This window comes from Lissotriton helveticus, chromosome 6 (genome assembly GCF_964261635.1).
Source record: "Lissotriton helveticus chromosome 6, aLisHel1.1, whole genome shotgun sequence".
Lineage (NCBI taxonomy): Eukaryota > Metazoa > Chordata > Amphibia > Caudata > Salamandridae > Lissotriton > Lissotriton helveticus.
Window position 1 is genome coordinate 962427381 of NC_136067.1, and position 22381 is coordinate 962449761.

The following is a 22381-nucleotide window of genomic DNA, read 5'->3' on the forward strand; positions in this document are numbered from 1 at the left end:
TGTGGGGTTATGGGAGTGATGAGTGGAAAGTAATTTATTTTTAATTCATTACAAATTAACTGATAATTAATATTAATTAATTAATTGATAATGAATCATGTAATTGGGCAAATACATTTATGTTTTTAGATTTTAGATGTGGTTTGTAGGTTCTGTAGTGGAATGGGTTGGGGAGTAAATTCATTTTAAGCAATTAACAATTATTTATTTAATTAATATTTAATTATTAATTTAACAATACATTATGTTAATTGTGTTATGAGTGTGTTGTGTGCTTAGTGGGGATTTACGGTAGGAAGCATATCCATTATAATTAATTAATAATTAATACGTATTTATTGAAAATTCCAGTTGTTGATGAATATTATATTAATAATGTAAAGAATTCTGTAGGTGCAGGTTGTGAGTGTTGTGGTGTTATAAGATGGGAAGTAACTAAACTAAATGTATGTAATAATTAGTGTTTTTGTTAATGTATAATTTCTAAGTAAAATATTTATTTTTATATTTTATTTATAATATTATTTATAGGTATTTGTAATATGTATTTAAGATTGGGATAGGATTTTATTTTTAAAAACTTTAATATTAAATATATTTATATTTTATTTGTCAATATAATTATATTTTTTTATTAAATTATATTTTATTTATTTATAATAATATTTATAGGTATTTGTGATTTGCATTTAAGATAGTGATATATTTTCATTTTTTATTCACATTAAATATATTTTTATTTTATTTGTCAACATATTTATATATTTTGTATTAACTTTCTTTTTAAAATAATAATGTTGTTGAAGATATTTTCTTTGTTTTTAAACAGAGTAGGAATAGTAAAAGTTACCCCTCCAATATCAAACACTTTGCCTACTTTCGCACAGTTCATTGAAGAGAATGCCATACTTTCAGACGTCCAAACGGGATTCCATTCAGGAAGGGGGACATAATCTGTCCTCCTTGCCATCTGGGATGACCTGAATAACACAGTTGACTGCAACGAGGTTGCTGTGCTACTTCTCTTGGACCTCTCGGCTGCCTTTGACAGGGTTGACCATGACACTTTGATACAAAGACTCTATGAAGCCGCCATAGGGGGGACTGCTCTTGACTGGATTGTTTCCTACCTTTGCAACAGAACTAGTGTCATCCATACCCAACCTTTCTCGTCCAAACGGTACTTCACAAAAACAGGGGTCCTTCAAGGCTCTATTATCTCGCCCATGCTGTTCAACATCTACATAAGGTTGTTACCGGCACTGATCAATCAATTTCACCTCACGTGCTATAACTATGCAAATGAGAAGCAAATACTCCTTCAAGTGCAACGCTCCAAAGACATTGGAAACTCACAAATATTCAGTTGTCTCAGCGGCGTGTATGAATGGATGACGTGAGCCATCTCAAATTGAATGCTTCCAAATTGGAAATACTCTGGTGTGGTGATTGGAAACATTATGACCCTTTCGCCAAGTGGCCTGATGACCTGAGAACACTGCCTAAAATATCAAAGGAAGTAAGAAAACTCGGAATGACCATGGACTCCAAGCTATCATGGAATGCCCAAGTGGACAAACTAGCAAGAGTCTGCAGCAAATCTTTCCCCATTTGGGATTTCCACGCAAGGTCCAGGCTACCATCTCCTATGTTTTGTCCAAAATCTATTAAGCCAATGGCCTCTACTACGGATCACCTTTAACGACAATGAAATGACTACACCGGATTCAGAACTTGTCTGCCAGAACATTCTTACATATAAAACTGCAAGACCTCACCTACCCTCCTTGAAAGCCCTGCATTGGTTACCAGTTGCCAGAAGATCTACGTTCAAGCTGCTTTGTATCACCCACAAAGTGATACATGGAACGGGACTCCTCTTCATCAGGATTAAAATCACCAAACACATTCAAAATATGAACCTCTGCTCTAGAGTGGCACATCCTTCTCTGTTCAAGTAGCCAAACTATGGAACTCTTTACCCTCAACATAAGATCCACGGTTAAACACCTCATCGTCAGAAAACTACTCAAGAATTGGCTCTTTCCCACATAACCACTTTGAATATACGCATTTCTTTGTACGTTAGATATGCACCTATATATGTGTATTGCTTTGTATAAACGTGTAGAATGATTATGTTTAATTTTTTTATTATATATAGACATTCATTAGTTCTGCTTAACAAATGTACATATGATATTGATAGTTAGATAATTCTGTGTTTTTAACATGTATATAATTGACTGCATAAATAAGTAAATCTTTTTTATCATAACTATTTATCTACAATTGTGTGACTATTGATATAATATACATATATATAAATAAAACTAATTTAAAGTACAAGAACACTTGAAAGCCGGAGTTTATTTAATGCATCGTTAATCTATATATACTACCTTTCTTTATGCATCTATATACCTGCCATGTATTTATGGATCTATATCTTTATTACTTTTGTATCTATATATTTACTACTTTTTACTTATTTATTACTTTTTCTAATTCAGCATATCTAATGCACTACCCTATTTTTCACCCTATACCACTCTCAATATATCCTCTACCTCAACTTTCTGACTAATCCCAAACCCCTTTCTACTACTCTTTCCAATGCACTACCCTATTTCTCACCCTATACCTCTATCAATATATCCATTACCTACACTCTCTCATGCATCGCAAACCCCATACCACTACTGATCCCCAAAATAACCATCTCATACCTCTTTTTACTATTCCGATCTGCCAAAACAAGCCTTTTCTAAACCCTCCCTCTGACTCTTCCCCCCTCCAACTTCCTTTTTCTCATTCAAAGCCTCCTCCTACAGCTCCAAAACAAACAAAAAAATCTAAATCCCTCCACTATCCTTTTCAGTCCAAATAACAGACTAACATGTCCACCACTCAAATTAATTTCATATTTCACTCTAATAATTCACCACTAATCCTTATTTACCGAAAAAGCTATTCAACACTTCATATGGGGTAGCATGCGCTACATAAATGCAAACCTTTTTACTTCCTCTTACCCTTTGCTATCCTTCTCAATCCAAATACTTGACGAACATATCCACCACTCAAATGATTTCATATTTTCAGCATACTAATTCACCACTAATCCTGTATGGCTTCCAAAGTAGCGTGCTACTTGCCGAAAAAGCCCTTTGTTGCCCCGTCAGGGGTAGTAAGCGCTTTACAAATGCAATTACCTTTACTGTTGTACTGACTGAAGTGGGAATCATAACAGTTCCCCATCCGCTTTCCAACACTTTCCTTACTGTTGCACTCATTGGGGTGGGAATAGTACATTTTACCCCTCCGCAATCCAGCACTTTCTCTACTGTTGTACTGACTGGAGTGGGAATAGTACATTTTAAGCCTCCGCGATCCAACACTTTCCCTACTGTTACACTCATTAGGGTGGGAATAGTAAATTTTACCCCTCCGCAATCTAACACTTTCCCTACTGTTGTAGTGTTGTTGTGGGAATAGTAAATGTATCCCTTTGCACTCCAACAGTTTTGCTACTATCATGCTGGCTTGAATGTGTACAGTAAATATTACTTACCCGCAAACCAACGCTTTTACTACTGTTGCATTTATTGGAGGGCGATTTATAAATTGTAACCAGTTTTATTATTTTTGCGTTGTGTGATGTGGGAGTAGTTTTGCTTTTATATATTAATTTGAATAGTTTGCTTGGTTTGGTATAAATTGTAGTGGGAACAATATTTGTATTACATTTGATATTTCATAATTTATGTTATGCTGTTATAATGTATATATATTATTGTGTTTTTGTTAATTTCAAATTATATTTTTATGTATTAATATTTTTAATGGGTTAAATAATTTTTGCTACATTTAAAGCATTTTAAGTTGATTAATTTTTTATTTAATTATAACTGTTTTTTGAAAATCTTATGTTAATATACATATAAATATGTTTTTATATTATTTGTAAATTATAATATAAATTAAAGTTATTAGTTTAATAACTTTTTTTGTAAGTTGATATATGTAAACATATTTTAATTATTATACACCTTTTTAAATTAAGTGTATTTGGTATATTTATTAAGATATATATTAAAACATATTTTTAAAATTAATTGTACTATTTCATATATATAATATTTATTATTTTATGTATATGTATTTAAAAATCTATATTTTTTACAACATATTAATGACATCAATATGTATTTCTCAATATTTATGTACTTACCATTATATGTATAGAATGTTGATATTTTTGACATCTATATTTTGGTCACAATATTTTTGTATGGGGATATTTGGAGTTTGAAACGCCTGCTCCTGACTACTGTTGGTACTTTGATTCTCACTTGGGGGAAGCCACCACAAGCCACTGGGGGTATTACTACTGCCACAAGCCCCCGCAGGACTCACGAAAAAAAGCGTGCACTGTGACTACAACAGGGTAAACGCCTGCTCCTGACTCCTGTTGGTACCTGGATTCTCGCTTGGGGGAAGCCGCCACAATCCGCTGGGGAGACTTCTACTCCCACAAGCACCCACAGCACTCACACATAAAAGCACGCACCGCGACCACTAAAGGGTAAACGCCTGCTCCTGACTCCTATTGGTACTTGGATTCTCGCTTGGGGGAAGCCGCCACAAGCTGCTGGGGAGACTACTACTCCCACAAGCTCCGCAGCACTCATGCATAAAAGCGTGCACCGCGACCACAACAGGGTAAACGCCTGCTCCTGACTCCTGTTGGTACCTGGATTCTCTCTTGGGAGAAGCTGTCACAAGCCGCTGAGGAGACTGCTACTCCCACAAGCCCCTGCAGCACTCACCCATAAAAGCAGGCACCACACACAGGGATGCGCCTGTGCTAAGCCGGGCCACGGGCGGGCCTGCAAACGTCCAGAGGAGGCTGGGCTGGGTCACCCCCTAATGGTCACCTCACGGGGGAATCCATTTTTACGATATTCATGAGAAGGAGTGTTCCCTATAATGGGTAAGAGGAAGGCAACAAGTGAAGCTCAGGGGGAAATAATGAACACACTTGATGCATTTTTGATAAAGGCTGGTAATGCCTTGTCGCAGGAAATATAGCTCACTGAGCGCCAGCTCTCCTTGGAAGAAGGTAGAGGATGTACAGGCCCGACCTTATTACTATACAAGGCTGGCCCTGAAATGTGTAATATAGCCCCCTTTGAGTTTCAAGCCTGTGACGATGTGCACCTGGCCACGGAACCTGTAGACAAAACCAGTTCCCATTGAAGAGCCCAACACTAGACCACCTGGTAAGCAGAAAGATGTGGGGCAAAAGTAAAACCAAACCCAATAAAATTAAAAAGACTTCCGATAATAAGTAAAAGAGAACCAAGCATGTACCATCCACCTCCCACTAATCCATGATCGACGATGCAGGATGGAACAGACTTGCGAATATGGTGTCCCTTCTCTTGCAGCTGTTAATTTACAGACTCCTAAAGATAGGAGAGTGTATAGGCATGTTTGGGACAGTAGGGTGTCCCAGGGGGAGGGATGGTAGTAAGATTGGGAAATCTTAAAGGTCCAATAGTTGGGGGAGCACAAGGAGAGGGAAACATCGCCTTTGCGCCAGAACTGCCTTCACTAACAGCACCCCTTGCTCCTATTTCTCACCCTGCTGGTCTTGAGCAAGTTTTGTTGTGGGTCCATCAAGGGGCTAGCTGTAGGGGGCACCATTACTAGAAAGAACATCTTTTTATAAGAATGAGAGGGAGGGAATACATGAGGTGAGGGCCGTACTTTTGACTGAAGATAAGAGAAGGATTAATGGGCAGCAGCACCACCAGTCGTTAGAGCTCCCCCCTGCTGCCTTACCATTGGTGCTGGTCTTGGCAAATGACCCAGCACTGAGGGAGGGCAGAAAGAATCTACAGAGCAGCTGATGGATAAATTACTCTTTTGGCTGAGTAAGTATGGTGGTATGGGGACAGAAAGAAATGGTGGCCTAGCCCGCCATTTCATAATGGCTGGAAGAGAGGACTGGGTTGGTCCCTCACATAAAAATTTAAAAGGAGATTGTATAGTGATCAATTTTACCAATCGGCAAGAGGCGAGCCATTTGAAACACCAACCGTATGACGTAGCTCTCCCTGGCACTCAGATCTTTCCTCTTTCTCTGGACTTTTTTTATACCCCAGCTCCCTTGGGTAACTTAGGTCCTTACAGTTATGCATATGGAAGGCATAGATGCCAACAAATGACCATGAACGCTCTGGGCACTTTGGGGAGATCTTAGTGGGAAGTAGTAAACAGATTAGCTCCATTAGCAGGTCTTCATTCCTGCGACTGACTACCCACAGTGGACATACCCCAAGTAGGGTCGGAGCACCCCAAGGGAAAAACATGTGAGGAAGTATGTTCCCCAGGGGATTCAAAATTGGATGCTGGAAGCTGGATAAAACTAGCTTCCTGGAACATTGCAGGCATTAAGGGGAAGGTGGGTAACACGCTGGCTGGCTGTTTGGCAAAAACACGATATAATTTGCTTACAGGAGACCTGGGCAACTGATCAAATCGCTAAAGATGGGTATCGCTTCTTCCAGACAGAGGCAGTTCATGTACAATCAGGACGTGCTGAGGGGTCTATTAATGCTTATATCCAATACCCTGCCAATAAGACTAAAGACATTTTTGAAGGTATCCCTGTATTTCCATTTTTTGTTAATAGGAGGCTCAGGGGGCCAGGGGTGGTTACTGATAAGCTTCTACAACAACAACTATGGAGCTAATATGCATTCAGTGGTGGCACAAATGGAAAATGAGCTTGATAAAATTCGGGCTGGATCCCTGGAGAACTTTAATATCATCTGGGTGGGTGACTTTAATGCACATTTGTGTAAATACTCCACCGAGATGGTATGTGGTATTGTAGATGTGGAAGGGATCCCAGTAAACCATTTTACTCACCAAGAATATGGTCAGAGTCTGAACAGAATACTCACCATTAGAAATCTGGATATAAGAAACAGAATGGCTTTATCTTAAGGGGAGTTCTTAAAGACTTTTATACGCAATGATCACAAGTCAACTATTGACTTCGTATTGACTTTAGAAAACTGTGTGGGAAACTGACACAAGCGGAGTCAACATTTACTACCTTCAGTGACCACGCCATCCTCTCTTTTTCCATGGCAATGGGTCCCCCCAGGGATAGGCAATCAAAAGTCATAGAGATTACGGTTTTAGGAAGAAGCTACTAACTAAAATGGAATAGTATAGATGAGGAAAAAACAAACTAACAAATAGTAAATAAGAACATGGACTATATACAACATTGTTTGGATGTAAACTTCCCTGATGAAGATCTCATTCTAGACTTTGTGAAATTACTAGAGGCAGTAAAAATTCACTGAACTGCAATAGAACTACAAATAGGGCTCTAGTTAGGCGTTGGTTTCATCATTCCTTCTCTCCACGTTAAAAGATCTGGATGAAGCCCTAAAGGATGCACCCAGATATCAAGAGAAGATAAAGTTATTGCACAAGGCATATAAAGAAATTAGGAAACAAAGAGAAATGGCTCTGAAACAAGACGCCTGGGAACAACTAGAAAGGGCAACATTTACCAATAATAGGAGGGACTTCTGTAGGGTGGTAAATAATCCCTATTTTAAGGATGCCGGGATCCAATTTTGGAATCTCATGTGGGAGAAGATGCTTGGGTGCCTCATTTCGAGATGATTTTTTGTCAAGGAAAACTGTTTGATCAAGCAGCCTCCAGCCCTTTTGGTAAAATCAGACCCTCTTGTCTTCACTGTTGAAGAAATAATAAAGGGGTTGGAAAGGTGCAGCAAGGCTAAGGTTCCGGGCCCAGATGGGGTCCAATAGACTTTTTTTTGGCATTTCACGTCTTATTGGCCCCCTTATTATGGAACGTATTTAATGCTGTAGCTAAGGCTGGCCCCTTGATTTTATGGGGCATAAGTGTTATTATTACGATTTATCAAAAAGGAGCTAAAAATGACCCAGGCAACTATAGGTCAATGTCCTTGTTAGATAGCACCTCAAAATTAATTGGATGGTTACTATTACATAGGCTGAAAGAATGGGCCCTAGTGATAAATATATTGATTCTGGCCGAATATGGCTTCCAGAGGGGAAGGGGTACGAATGACCAATGCTTGAACCTGAGTCTCATTATAGAGAAATATACCATGGCTAAAGGGGAATGAATTTACATGTCCTTCATGGATCTCACTGCAGCATTTGATTGCATTTCCCATTGCAAACTATGGGAGATACTAGAGACCATGGGGGTTGAGCCACCAATTCTCACTTTCATTCGCCAGTTACATTTCCAGACCACCTCATCTGTTCAGTATGGCAAGGAAGGGGAACTCATGCGTTCATTTCGAATTTTAAGGGGGTTTTAGGCAAGTATGTGTCCTTGCCCCATTCCTGTTCTAATTATATACGAAAGGGGTTAAGGCAGCATTGGCAGGTACAATATTGGACGTTCCGAAATTTGGTTATCTTACCCTCCCACTGCTCCCCTATGCTGATACTCTCCTAGTTGCCAGAACAGGTAGGGCCTTGCAATGTATTGTAATGACCTGTGTCTCATTTATGACTTACCTGGATTTAAGGGCCAACAAATCTAAATCCTTTATATTAATAGCAGACCCTACAGGTTGCCAGAAAGCTCCATTTGTTCATTAGGGGCTCACAGATTAGAGGTAGTTGACTCTTTCTCCTATCTGGGTGTCAAGTTCAACAATGGTCACACCCATGCTAAAATGGTTAAAAATAGGGTGTTAGTGATGGAAAGTAGCATGGTAGCTATCACTAAATTTGCCAAGAAATTGGGCCAAAACCTATAAAAGTCATAAAGAGTATATATAATGCCAAGACAATCTCAGCTACTATTTGTGGAGCAGGGGTTCGGGGGATGTCTCGAATTAAGCAGGTACAGATCCTTGAGGATACATTTCTGAAGCGGCTGGTTAATCTCCCGTATCATGCTCCAATTTTAATTGTCACGTGTAATTGGATCTTCCCTATGTCGGCGACTTAGTAAGGTTAGCCCCAATAGCATTATGGCATTCAACTTGGAGGAGCGACATGGTATTTTTAACACAATTCATTATAAAGGATTGCCTTAAATTAGACAATGTGTACAAAATAGAATGGCTGCATCATGTAAGGTCAACTTTGAATTCTTTGGGCCTGGGGGACTTGTTTAGAAACCCTAGCGTATGCCTTCAATTATCCAAGAAGAATTTAAAGGAAGGATTTCTGTCAAAGGTGGTGCATGAAAGAATGGAGATAAATAAAGGCAAACCAACAGTAAGGATAAACCGTCACCCTCCAGCTTTAGCAGAGGGAGAATATTGTTACCTAGAGGAAATGCAGAATTTACAGCATCAATATATCTTAGTAAGGTTTTGCATGAATTTGTTCCCTCTGATGGTGGGTTATCCTGCGGGAAAATTTAAGCACTGTGACTTGACTGCTTGCCCTTGTGATGGTGTTTCAGAACAATCAGAACTTCATATCATCCTAATTTGAGATTTATACAAAGTGGAAGGAGCAAGATACCTTTTACCGACTCTAAGACATTAAAAGTAAGGCTCCCTGTTTTCTATTTTTAATGTGGATAAAAACGGAAATAGGGTGCTTTTTGAGTGATTCTTTGCCATGACTGCCAGGCCAATAACTGTGTGGATTGATAGATAAGGTGGTCAAAAAAAGGAACTTCAGTAAAGAGGCTTTAACAGCAGTGGATAGGCACAAGGCTGATACTGAAATGTGCATATTTTCATATAAGGGCATTGATTTATCTTCAGCGCTTGTTCATATCACTGAAACCTGATAGGCATTCAAGCATGACTGCATATGTATTGGTTAAATAAATGTGGAAATGTTCCACTTTCAATTTCTTTTTTTTCATAAAACCCATAATAAATATGGATAGATACAGATAAAGTTGACAAACTTAATACTCCAATCCATCTATTTAGCTTTGTAATAGCTAGTTTCCTTTCAGCTTGTATAAGGAAAAGGAAAATTACTTCCTAGTCGTTTTTAGTAAGATTATGATGAACTGGGATTTTTTGTATTTTAGACTGCAAATTTTATGCTTTGTAATACTGAAGTATTGTACTAATATGATCTTTAATTTTTAGGATCGAATAAAGTTTTGCGAACGAACAAGTGTTGATATTTTGTCAGTGTACCTATCAATTCTGGGGAAGAATAAGTCACTGCGCAATGGAGGCTTAATTGACATCTTATAGCTTGGAAATAGTTGCAGAAAATCAGATAAGTTTAATGTTCTACCCAGACCCCATGGACAGCCAATCAAAACACGTAAGGTCTGGCACCAAGCAATTGAACCCTTAGGAAATGCAGGTACTATAAATCTACAGTTGCAGTAATGTCCCAAAAAGATTCAGGGTTTGACATTTGTGGGTAAAATACAGGCATCACAAACCAAAATGCGTGCTTCAGTTACTTCCGGTTCCTGAAATTATGATCCTGCACTGCATCCAATGTATCACTTATATTCATGCCAAGCCCATTATTATCCAAAGAGGCTTGCTATCCCTATACTCAGAAGACCTAGGAAAGCATAAATGCTGCCTAAACAGTTGCAGGTATATATTCTTTTGCTAAGTAGGCTAAAGGTAAATCCCTTGGTTTGGTAACAATGACAGAAAATATGAAAGCTATGTTCTGTGTAGTCTCCTGCCCAGGCATGCAGGGAGAGAGAGGTTACTCAGTGACCGAAAATTCAGAAGTGCAAAGTTTAAAAATACATATCTGTTGTATGTATGCTCACTCTCGTTTTAAATTAATTCATACCTGGTACCCTAAGGTAGTGGGATAATGAAAATCATATGTAAACACTTTACTGAGAAGCAGGTTTCTATTTAAGGAGCTGGATGAGAAATGTCGGATTTTGTATGTCATAGAAAAAAGAAATATGAACATAGTAACAAAGTGCCACCTTCTTGACTGGCCCATTAACCACTAATAGATCTGTTTGATTTTACAGAATTACAAATTATATAACTTGTTTAGTTTTTGGGGTTAACATCTGTCATTATATGAACAAAACATCTTGAGCGGAAATTGTGCCACAATATACTGGTATATTTTATTGCATAGGTGAGTGTGACGACCACAGTCTCTTGAAAACCCCACAGAATGTTGATGTGCAACACCCAGAAAATGAATGGCTAAATATCTGTACCTAGCTGTTAGGAACCGGATTATTAATTGGTGTGAGCAACTGACAACCTTGTCAGGGTGAACCCTCTAGGTCACTAAATGAACCTGAGCTCACACCCAGGTAGCTATAGCAGGCTTAACTTAGGGAAATGTGAAAGAAGTTATGGAATACCGAAACTAAATTAAAGTCAGAATATCAAAAAATACAAATGGAATTAAAAAATAGAGTCAAATTTAATTTAAAGCATGCCAAAAACAACAAGGAAAACCAGAGATATGAATTGTGAGCTAAGTCGAAATGGAACCAATGATGGCTGATAAGACATATTTTGTTTGAGTGCACAGCAAAAAAATGATTTATGTGTTTGAACTAAGCAATCCATTTTTTTGAGAAAACAAATATGGCACAGGAATGGCCAAACATCCGCTCAAACAATGGGGTAAGGAGAAGGAAACATAGAAGGCAATGGATTAATGAAAAAAGGGTAGGACTGGAGAAAAAAAGACTTCACAGGAGCACCGAAGGGAAGGAGGGAGTGTGGGGTTAGAGGAAGCCCAGAGCCACAACATAAGAAGCATGGCCTGGCATACTGAACGTGTAGGAAGACATACAGAGAATTGACGTCATCCTGCGGTGACTGCTCAAACGGATAGACATTTGTACAATTATAGACACATATGAAGTCCATTTGTAGACTGCTCACTGTCAGCCCTGCACCATGAGTCCATTCTTGCATGTGTAGACAAGAGATGGTAGATGTAATGATGCTCCGTAGTCTGTAGTTAGAAGGACAGCTTTATTTGAAGCAATATAAAGCAAATACAGGTGAGTGCCGGGAAGCAGCTGAATCCAAGGACTGCTCCAGTGTAACTGACCCTCACATACGAATGATGCACTTACAATATTCTGAACTAGGACCTCGTGCATTCTAACAAGAATAACAGCACGAGTCTTAAAGGCATACTAAAGTGAAGCAACATAACACACCCCCCCCTTAACGAAAAGAAAACAGAGACACAAAAAAAACAATATAGAATAACGAAATAATCCCAACAACAATAGAACTCATTTAGTTACATAGTCCTTAAGCCATGAAGGTAAAACACTTGTTCTTTTCCCATGTTCCCTCTCCACAACAATGGAATCACAATTGTCACTGTTAGAGTCCAAATTAACATCTCCAACAGCAACCCTTCCTCCCTTCTCACAAAAAGACCAATTGACAATAGAAGAGTCATCAACGACCCCATTATTGTTTCTTTCAACATCAGCTAATTGAGATTGTAAACAACTATTTTCAAAAAGATCTTCAGTCCATTCATAATCATCTTGTCTATTACCCACCTCAGCACACTCAACATTGTCCTGTTTTGGAATAATAGCAATACTTTTCATGTTCCATACTTTCCCATCACTCAACCTTACAGAATTCCTCAAAACTTCAACTACTCGTTTAGGTGGATCAAAACAACTTTCCCCCTTTGGTACTTTCCAAGGTTTCCTCACACGCACCCAATCCCCAACTCCAATTTGCATATCTTTTGTGCCATAACGATCATCATAAAAGCTTTTACTTTTAACATGGAGCAGATCCAGATCCTTCTTGACCTTAGCAGAAGACCATTGTGTGACCTTCCCGTTTACTAACCAGCCAGGGTTAACTTTGCTTCTTGGTGATCTGCCTCTCATCATAATAAACGGAGACAGACCAGTACTAGCTTGTGATGTGATTCTGTTAGACCACACCGCTTTTTGCACCTGAACTTTCCAATCCATTCCTTTGTTGACAGCTGCCTGAATTACACCTTTGATCACTCTATTAAATCTTTCTACAGTGCCATTTCCGCTAGGATTGTATAGAGCAGTAGTTTTATGCTTAACACCACATTTTTGAAAATAATCCTTAGCCATGTGTGACAAAAATTGCACTCCATTGTCTGTAAGAATACAAAGAGTATCTGCTTTATCTACAAATCTTAAAATAGGCCATTTTGTAAATAGATCTATAGCTACTAATCCAAATTGTTTCATCACACCCATTAATCCTTCACTCATGCTTGGTTTCAAAGTTCTGTGAGTTTTATCTGCAGAACTACACACTTCACAATTTCTGACAAATTTTTCCATGTCTCTATCAACTCCTGGCCACCAAAACATGTTTTGGACCATTACTTTGTTCCTTCCAATACCAAAATGTCCTTCATGACACAACTCCAAAATCTTTGTCTTAAAGAGGTAGGGGGAATAATTCTATCACCCCTGAAAACTATGTTTTTCTCAAGAGACAATTCCATTCTAACTTCCCAAAAGGCTTTACAACCATCTTCAATGAAACATTTCTTAGGCCACCCTTTACAGATATATTCTAGAATCTTCTTAAGTTCCACATCTTTCTCTTGTTCCCAACCACTCCTGATTACTAATAGCAGGTGCCCCTGAATAATGCACCAGAGCCACACTAAAAGCACCCCACTGGTCATCCACACACTCCTCAAGTGGGGAAGGCAACCTAGACAAACAGTCTGCAACAAGATTGTCCCTTCCTGGTAAGTAAACCATTTTATATATATATTCTTTCATGCGCATGGACAACCTAGCCATTCTTGCTGAAGCCCCAGAAATTCCATCTGAAGGCAAAATCTTAAACAATGGTCGGTGATCTGTGCGAATGACTACAGGCTTGCCCCACACAAAAGCTCTGAGGTGTTCCAACGCCCACGCACACGCCAATGCTTCCCTTTTAATGATTGGGTACCTCTCTTCCGCAGGGGAAAGTGCTCTAGAAGCAAATAAAATTATCTTTTCTTTCCCATTCATACCCTTTTGGGATAACACTGCCCCCAGGCCCTTATCACTAGCATCCGTTGTCAACAAACACTCCGCATTAGGATCAAAACTTGCCAGAGCATAGACATTTTGCAAATCATCTTTGATCTTTTCAAATTCTTCTTGACAACTTTTTATCCAATCAAACTTCACATTCTTTTTGAGTAAATTCCTTATATTAAATGTCTTTGATGCAAAATTGCTCACAAACTTCGCACAATATTCAGCCATTCCAAGAAACGCTCTCACCTCTTCTTTAGTACAAGGTGCCCCTGAATTTAGAATATTTACAATCAATTCTGGTTTAGGTCTGACCCCTTCCTCACTAATGATATGACCTAAATATGATACACTACTTTAAATAAACTTGCATTTCGATAACTCAACCGTTAACCCAGCCTCCTCCAACACTTTTAAAACTTGTCTCAACTTACAATCATGCTCCGCCTGGTTCTTTGCAGCAATTAAAATGTCATCCTGGAAAAATGAGATCATATCCATGTTTCCTAATAACCTATACATCAGCCACTGAAAGACAGCCGCAGCTGACGCCAGCTCGAACGGCATTCGTCTAAACTGATAGCAACCCAACGGCGGGATGAAGGCCGTAAGACTCGTAGACTCTGGTTCTAACTCTACCTGGTGGTATGCGACCGAAAGGTCTATAGTTGAGAACCATGCAGCACCCTTTAACGAAGACACCATTTCATTAATCTTAGGTAACGGAAACTTTTCTATAATTATGTTATTATTTAGATGGCATAAGTCTATGCATAGACGGATCTTGCCATTAGGTTTCCGTGCAACGACAATAGGACTAATCCACTCAGAAGCCTCTACTTCTTCTATGATCCCCTTTGCTAACAGTCCCTGCAACTCCTTTTTCACTTCTTCCCTAATTAACATGGGAATGGGTCTTACCTTGTGTACCTTAGGTTCTGCACCAGCTTTAAGTTGTATTTTATGTTTGAAACCCTGCAATTTCCCTAAAACTACACCAAACACTCCTGGAAACTCTTTGCACAAAACACCACACAACCTTCTCTGATCATCCACAACCAACAATTTTTCCTCGCTATTAGGGTCTAAGATGATGTTTAAATTTTTCTGATCAAACCACCCCAATACCGATGGTCCCACTTTAGACACATATAATTTGCCTCTTGTACTTCCCTTGAATAAGAAAGTAAGCCACCTATAACCTAGCATCTCAATTCTCTTACCTATATACCAGACAGGATTAATATCTGATGCATACAATTGATTTCCAATTTTTCCTACGAAACTCTTCTTCCAAACTTCCTCATTGACTATAGTGTAGGGAGATCCCGAGTCTGCATACACCTCCACTACAACACCACCCAAGGAAATATTACATAAGGGTTTGCCCTTTAATGACTCTTCTGATATATTAATTACGTAATTGCCACTCACATTCTTAATACATTCGGTTCCTTCTTCATCTTGCTCATCTTCCTCCTCATCCCAAATATACTTTACATTAATTCTCTTGCGACACATTTTACTAAAGTGTCCCATCATCCCACATATCGTACATTTCTTTCTAAAGGCAGGACAATTCCTACTGAAAGCTAAGTGCTCTTTACTATCACAGCAATAGCATCTTCGTTCCTCCATTTTCGTATCATTTTTTTGATACCTAGTAGGCTGACCCATCCATTTCCACTGTGAACTTTGCTGAAATCTGGTCTGCGACCTACTTGCGGTTTGTATCTTACAAACCACACCTATGCTCTTATCTTACTCTGTTTCTTTTACTACTGAGGAACATCTACCTGACATCTCTGCCTTACTCATAATTGCTAATACATCATCTAATGGCGCATCACCATTTACCCATAAACGATCCTGTAAGGTAGAATTATTGTTATGCATAACCAACTGGTCTCTTATCAATTCATCGTGCAAATCTCTGAAATTGCAGTCAATAGCTAACTTCTTCAAGTCGTCCACCCAGTCATCTACAGTCTCTTGTTTCGTCTGCTTCCTTTGGAAAAATGTATGTCTCGTCACACCAATACACACTTTGGGCGCAAAATATCTGTCCATATCCTTAATGCAATTCTCAAAAATATCCAAATACGACTCCTCAATTTTGCTCATACGTGAATGAGTTTTTAAACCAATTGGGCCTAATGAATGTAATAAAATTATTTTCTTTTCTTTCGGCTTCATCTTTTTTCCTTCACCAATCGCTTCTATATAGTTTATAAAATATTCTTTCCATTCAATCCATTTAATACCGGGCTTGGTACCTGTAGCACAAAATGGTTCTGGAGCATTTATTGTAAAATTTTGTTGAGCCATCTCTCCTTTCGTTTTTTCACTTGTGTCACCTTTGTCCATAATACTATATTCTACGTTCAATACGAGAATATTATTCCCTTTCCACTCCTCCCCGACTATCTCACCTGTATTTTTTTAAACCACAAATAAAAATTGCTTCATATTCTGTTACTCCATAAATTATTTTCCGTTCCTTTTAAATATCGATTAACCAAATCCACGTTTAAAACGTAAATTATATAGAATAATACTTAATGTTCCCGAAGGCTTCTCCTCAAGTACCCGTTGCTCCGGTGAAAATACTGAAGTAAACACAAAATCTCCTCCGCGTAAGGTCACGTTGCGTGACCTTGCGTAACCACGTCCTTTAATCACTGGATCTTCCGGTGTTCTGAAGGAGACTTCCGTCCCTCGCGCAACTGCTTGCGCACAGTCCGTGCTGAATCTCCGCCACTGCTCGAAAGATGCAGCCGACGGAACCCAACGGACACAGTGCAGCAATACAATTATTTTACCGAGAGGTATGTCAATCCTTTACTTGCGAATCCGAGGTGCCGGTGTTCAGATAACACTTTTCCTTCTTCCACCGCACAGCACAACGTTCCAACGATGATCCAGTATTTCGTCAAAAGTCATGAAATTGACAAAATAAACACTTTTTCCAAAACTATATGGGTCCAAATCCGGTTTCCATCGTCGCCAATTGTAATGATGCTCCGTAGTCTGTAGTTAGAAGGACAGCTTTATTTGAAGCAATATAAAGCAAATACAGGTGAGTGCCAGGAAGCAGCTGAATCCAAGGACTGCTCCAGTGTGACTGACCCTCACATACGAATGATGCACTTACAACATTCTGAACTAGGACCTCGTGCATTCTAACAAGAATAACAGCACGAGTCTTAAAGGCATACTAAAGTGAAGCAACATAACAGTCAAATTAACTTGAGAGCTGTTCCCTTAGAAATACAAGCACAATTATGATACTGCTGTCCCCTCGCGTGATGCGTAGAACCTTACATTTATTTCAACACAAGGTTTACATTCTCAGACTGACACCAGAGAATATCTGTGAACACCTGATCCGAACATTAATTCCTCCAACAGCGCTTTGTAAGCCTGAGAAGCCCTTGCTAATATGGATGGGCCAATGTTAGGCAGGGCCTGCAGACAGCAGATCCAAAGTAATGTGGCCTTCTGCTCACGTGCCGGCTTTCTTTTCGTCACATGCAAGAACCTAGTAGAACATTTCAGTATGTGCTGGTTAATGTACACATTTTACATACTTTATGCAAGGACCGTAAGTTGTATTAAAACACTGCATTGGTGAGCCTTCCATCACTAGGTTGCAGCATGTACTGCATTGGTGCAATTCGAGACATTACTGGAAGTTGTGTGAGTAAGTGGAATCTAGGATAATTGTTTAAAACTTCCAGTCTAAAATACATTAACCCCTTAACGGCTGCCCCCTCCCTCGAAGTGCTGAGCCCTTTTTGGGCTATTTTATCGTGGTTCAAGCTTAGGGCTCCATAACTTGTTTCCACATAAGGAATCCACACCAAATGTTTGCCCTTTTTTCCAACATCCTGGGGATTCTAAAAGTACTCAGTGTTTGTGGAGTTCCCTGGAAGTGATTGAGAAAATAGGCAAAATATGTCTACAGTTTGAGGGCCAGATTCATAAAACTTTCACACAGTGCAACACAACAAGCCACCTTGCTGTGCAGCTCTGCGTGAAAGGGAAAGGGCAGAAATACACCGTATTGTCCATTATACAACACATTCCTGTCCTTTCTTAGAACTAGCGCACTTTTGGCTGCCTAATGCCAACTTAGGCACCCTTGGTTTATGGTGCAAGGATGCCTGGTTTGTAGGCAGGATTGTTTTTGTGCAGGAGGGGACACCTTCCTTCACAAAAGGAATCCTGAGAGGCATTATCCTCTTTCTGGCTCTCTGCCACAGAGTAATGCACTTCAGCAGCTCCGTTGACCATGGTTTGTTCAGTTCCTGTTGCAGGTACTAGTCTCAGTCACCAAGTGACACATTGTTTTTATTGGCACAAGGGGGATAACGCTGGGTGGTAGGACTTTTGTGTATTCCTGCGGATTCCAGAGGTTTCCATCAAGAAATGTATGGAAATTGTGTGATTTCTGGCATATTTTGAGGTTTGTAGGGAATTGTGGTTAAGAAAACATCATGGGATCCATGCATAACACACCACCCTGCAATCCCCTACTTGTCTAGTTTAAAATAAAATCTTTGATTCTTAGATTTCCATGGTTGGCGGTGGAGCATGGCCCTAAATCCGTTAGCCACCCCTATCACTGATCTCTCCACGTAGCGCTTTAGGGCCTTCTGTGTCGAGAACTCTTGGCCTACGCACACAAGTGAGGAACCATTGTTAACCAAAGACTCAGGGTAATGCTGGGTGATAGGAAATTTGTGGCTCCCCACAGACTCCAGAATATTTCCTTACAGACATGTAAGGAAAGTGTGTATTTTTAGTCAAAGTTTTCAGTTTTCATGGCATTGTGGTCAAGAAATGGTTGTGGGATCCACATGAAGCACACCACCCGGACTCCCCTGGATGTCTAATTCATAGAACTGTCTGAGTCTGCACGGTTTTCCCAAGTGACAGCCTACCCAAGCTCAACAAGTGCAGCCATTCACCGTTGCAGGTGGAATGATATAGAAAGTTTGCCATTCTCTACTGCCCCATATGTAAAAACTACCCCCAAAGGAATCAAATGTCCTCTTGTTTGCCATTGAATGGGATATCTCAGTCAGCAGGGGAACAGAAAGACTGTTGAGGCTTTAGGGGTGAGGTTGGGATGTATGTTAGGATAGGCAAGATTCACCCAATCATTTTATTACAAAAACTAGCAGCCCGTCCCGACGTTGTCCGGGAGCAATTAGGCTTCAGGGCCCCCGCCCGGCCCGACATTGTCCGTGGGTCCCCCGGAGCCTTCCTCCATATATTGCAGTATTATACCTCTATGTTTACTTTGTACGCTTTTGTAACCTGCACACGTCACTTTTTCCTCCTGTAATGCAGTATTATACCTCGGTTTACTTTGTACGCTTTTGTAACCTGCACACGTCACTTTTTCCTCCTGTAATGCACCGTTTGGCTCACTTTTGTAATGCACCGTTTGCTTCCTCTTGTATTTTGTTGGCTCACCATTGTCATTTTTGCTTAATTTAATGTAACATTTGCTTTTGTATTTTGCTGCCGCTCACCTCTCCTAAATAAATAAATAAATAACCTGCCTCATCTGCCGCTCACCGCTCCTCCCCGCCTGTCTGCCGCTCTTTACCGCCTGTCCACCGCTCCTCACCGCCTGTCCGCTGCTCCTCACCGCCTGTCCACCGCTCCTCACCGCCTGTCCGCCGCTCCTCACCGCTCCTCCCCGCCTGTGCGCCGCTCCTCCCCGCGCTCATGTCCACCAGTCCTCTTCGCGCTCCTGTACGCGGCTCCTCCCCGCGCTCCTAACGTCAGCACACACGTCGCGGCCGGCGCTTCTTCCAAGGGACTACTTTTTTTTGGGTAAATTTTTGAAATTACGTATACTTATTAAGTTTATATAGCCTATGTCCATCTGCACACCCTGACGATTACAACGATGTATCGGGTGTGTGGATTGGCGCTGTGGTTCCCGAGTTTACCCGCCTCAAAGGTTCAAAGTTCTTCCTTGATAATAGTAGTATAGATATATTCCTGCTATACATTGGACTTTCTGCCCCCCAGGGGCAAATTGGGGCAAACCTCCTGTCTGCCCTAGCGGGAGGGTGGGAGGCAAAAAGACTGGTTTGTTCTGTTTTTGGGGGTAAGGATGTGGCCAATGCCAGAGTGAAACAGCTCCACCACACGTTGCAACAAAGGAAAATTCCCCGGTATCAGGTGGACTTTTCATTCACTACAGTGACAGTCTTTCTGTCCCCCAGGAGGGCAGATAGAAGTGAATACCTCCTATCTGCCCACCCCAGTGACAGAGAGCCCACTAGACACCAGGGATTTCTTTTTTTAAATATAGGGGTGGGGACTGGCCACCATGCCCCCGTCCCAACAAGAAGAGAGATGGTCTTTCTGCCCAGTCAGGGACGGATGGGTTAATTCCCTCCGATTCACCCTCCCGGGGGAGCAGAAGGCCCACTAGACATCCGGGTCAATTTTTACAAGAAATACCTGGTGTCTAGTATATGGATCCCAGGTTGGGGATCGCTCTCCTATGGCGATCCCCAAGCAGGGATTCACTAGGCAGAGATAATATTGGAATGGGAAGATTCTCCCCTTTCAACCAATATCTCCCCTCTCTCACTCCAATCAGTGCTCAGAGGTCCTAGATATACCCCTGAGCACCAATGCAGTAAAAGTGAAACAAGCCCTTCAGCTCCTTTTACTTTCACTTTAGTTTGATGACACCCTGCACACTGATCGTCATTACAATAAAGACAAAGAAGGCTCAGGCTGCTAGGGCAGCTGTTCCCAAGCAGCCCAAGGTAAAAAGATTATAAAGGAATCACTCTGGTGCTGTTCACCAGAGGGGCCTTTTTTACCTCCCCAGTTTTAGCGAATGGCCGACAGACACACTGGAGAGATAGTGCGGGTATTGGCCATGGCCGGGCACCCGAACTAATGGGGTTAAGGTTGAAAATGTACTGAAATAATTAGTCTGATATTAACTGTCTATGTATTTTATGTTTTATTTTTTTTAATTGTCAAACTAATTCTTAAAAGCTTAGCCCTTGTCATTACTTTAACATGGACCTTGACTTGACATTTCTTCATTGCACAGATTCATTATTATACCCCCATTATACCTCCAATCTTAGTTATTTTGGGTGAAAGAGTTAATGTTTTGTAATGGTAAGTTGAAATAACAGTCAAAGGACAACTGTTAGAGTTTATCCGTCAGGGTCTTGTGACTCAAACATGGCAAAGTACATTGTCTGCTGAACTGATGGTCAGCCCTCTCTATTTAAAGTTGGGAGAATTGTCATGTTTTTGCCATCAGAGCCCTACAGCGAACAGCATTAGAAGCCTTACACAGACAGCCGACGGACTTGTGGTCTTCAGTGAGCGCACCAAAGACAGTATGCCCTATTTAGAGTAGCAGTTCTGATAACTTTTTTTACTGTTCTGGATTGCCAAGAAAAGGTTGTTGGTCCTTACACGGACTGGAGTGGAGAGCCGTAGCGGTGTGGAGGACATAACCGACAGGGGAATATTACAGCCTAGAGTCCACATACGCTACACCAAGATTTGGAACTTAAAGGGCATACTAAAGCCCATTGACAGCAGATTGCTTGTGCCTCCACTTTGCGGATACAGACCTTCAATGAGGATTAGTCCACAGCACACAACTACTGCTGTCTGTGACCCAGGGCTTACAGCTTACAGGACGTAATCTTCTGCACAGGAAGAGATTTTGCAGTACTTGGCAAGCCGAGTTTTTGAATCTGACAATTTCGTACTTATTTATCACGCTACTTTTGCCAAGAACTACATACTCAAGAGACCTCGACTATATGCTCTACCAATACATACCATTCCTGGGACAAGTACAATGCGTCTGAAGGTTATTGACAGACTTTCTACGATACTACCAGCACATACAAGAACTTTTTGTTGTTACTGATTCACGGCACGGCGACAACACCACACTTGTCGAGTCTCCACGATTCTCAAAACAACCTTAAGGATCCGTTTCTTCACTTATTTAAGCCTTGAAAAAGTACAGATGTAACGAAACACGTGTCGGCTGTTATATTTCTCCAGCACCAGGCTGTTTTGTTTTTCCATAAACAAGAATTGGACCATCACTAGCTGAAAAACATCTTATTGTTTAATATTACAACAAATATATGAGGACTATTCTCTGAATTTATATCAAGCCCATGCATATATAAGTGCCAATTCAGAAACATTGTATATACAAAATACTGTGTATTGAATAGATAACGCACAAACTATTAACACCTTCAATGCTCATGACGAGCTGAGCTCGTCATGAGGCACGGTGCTCCGGTGCTCATGACAAGC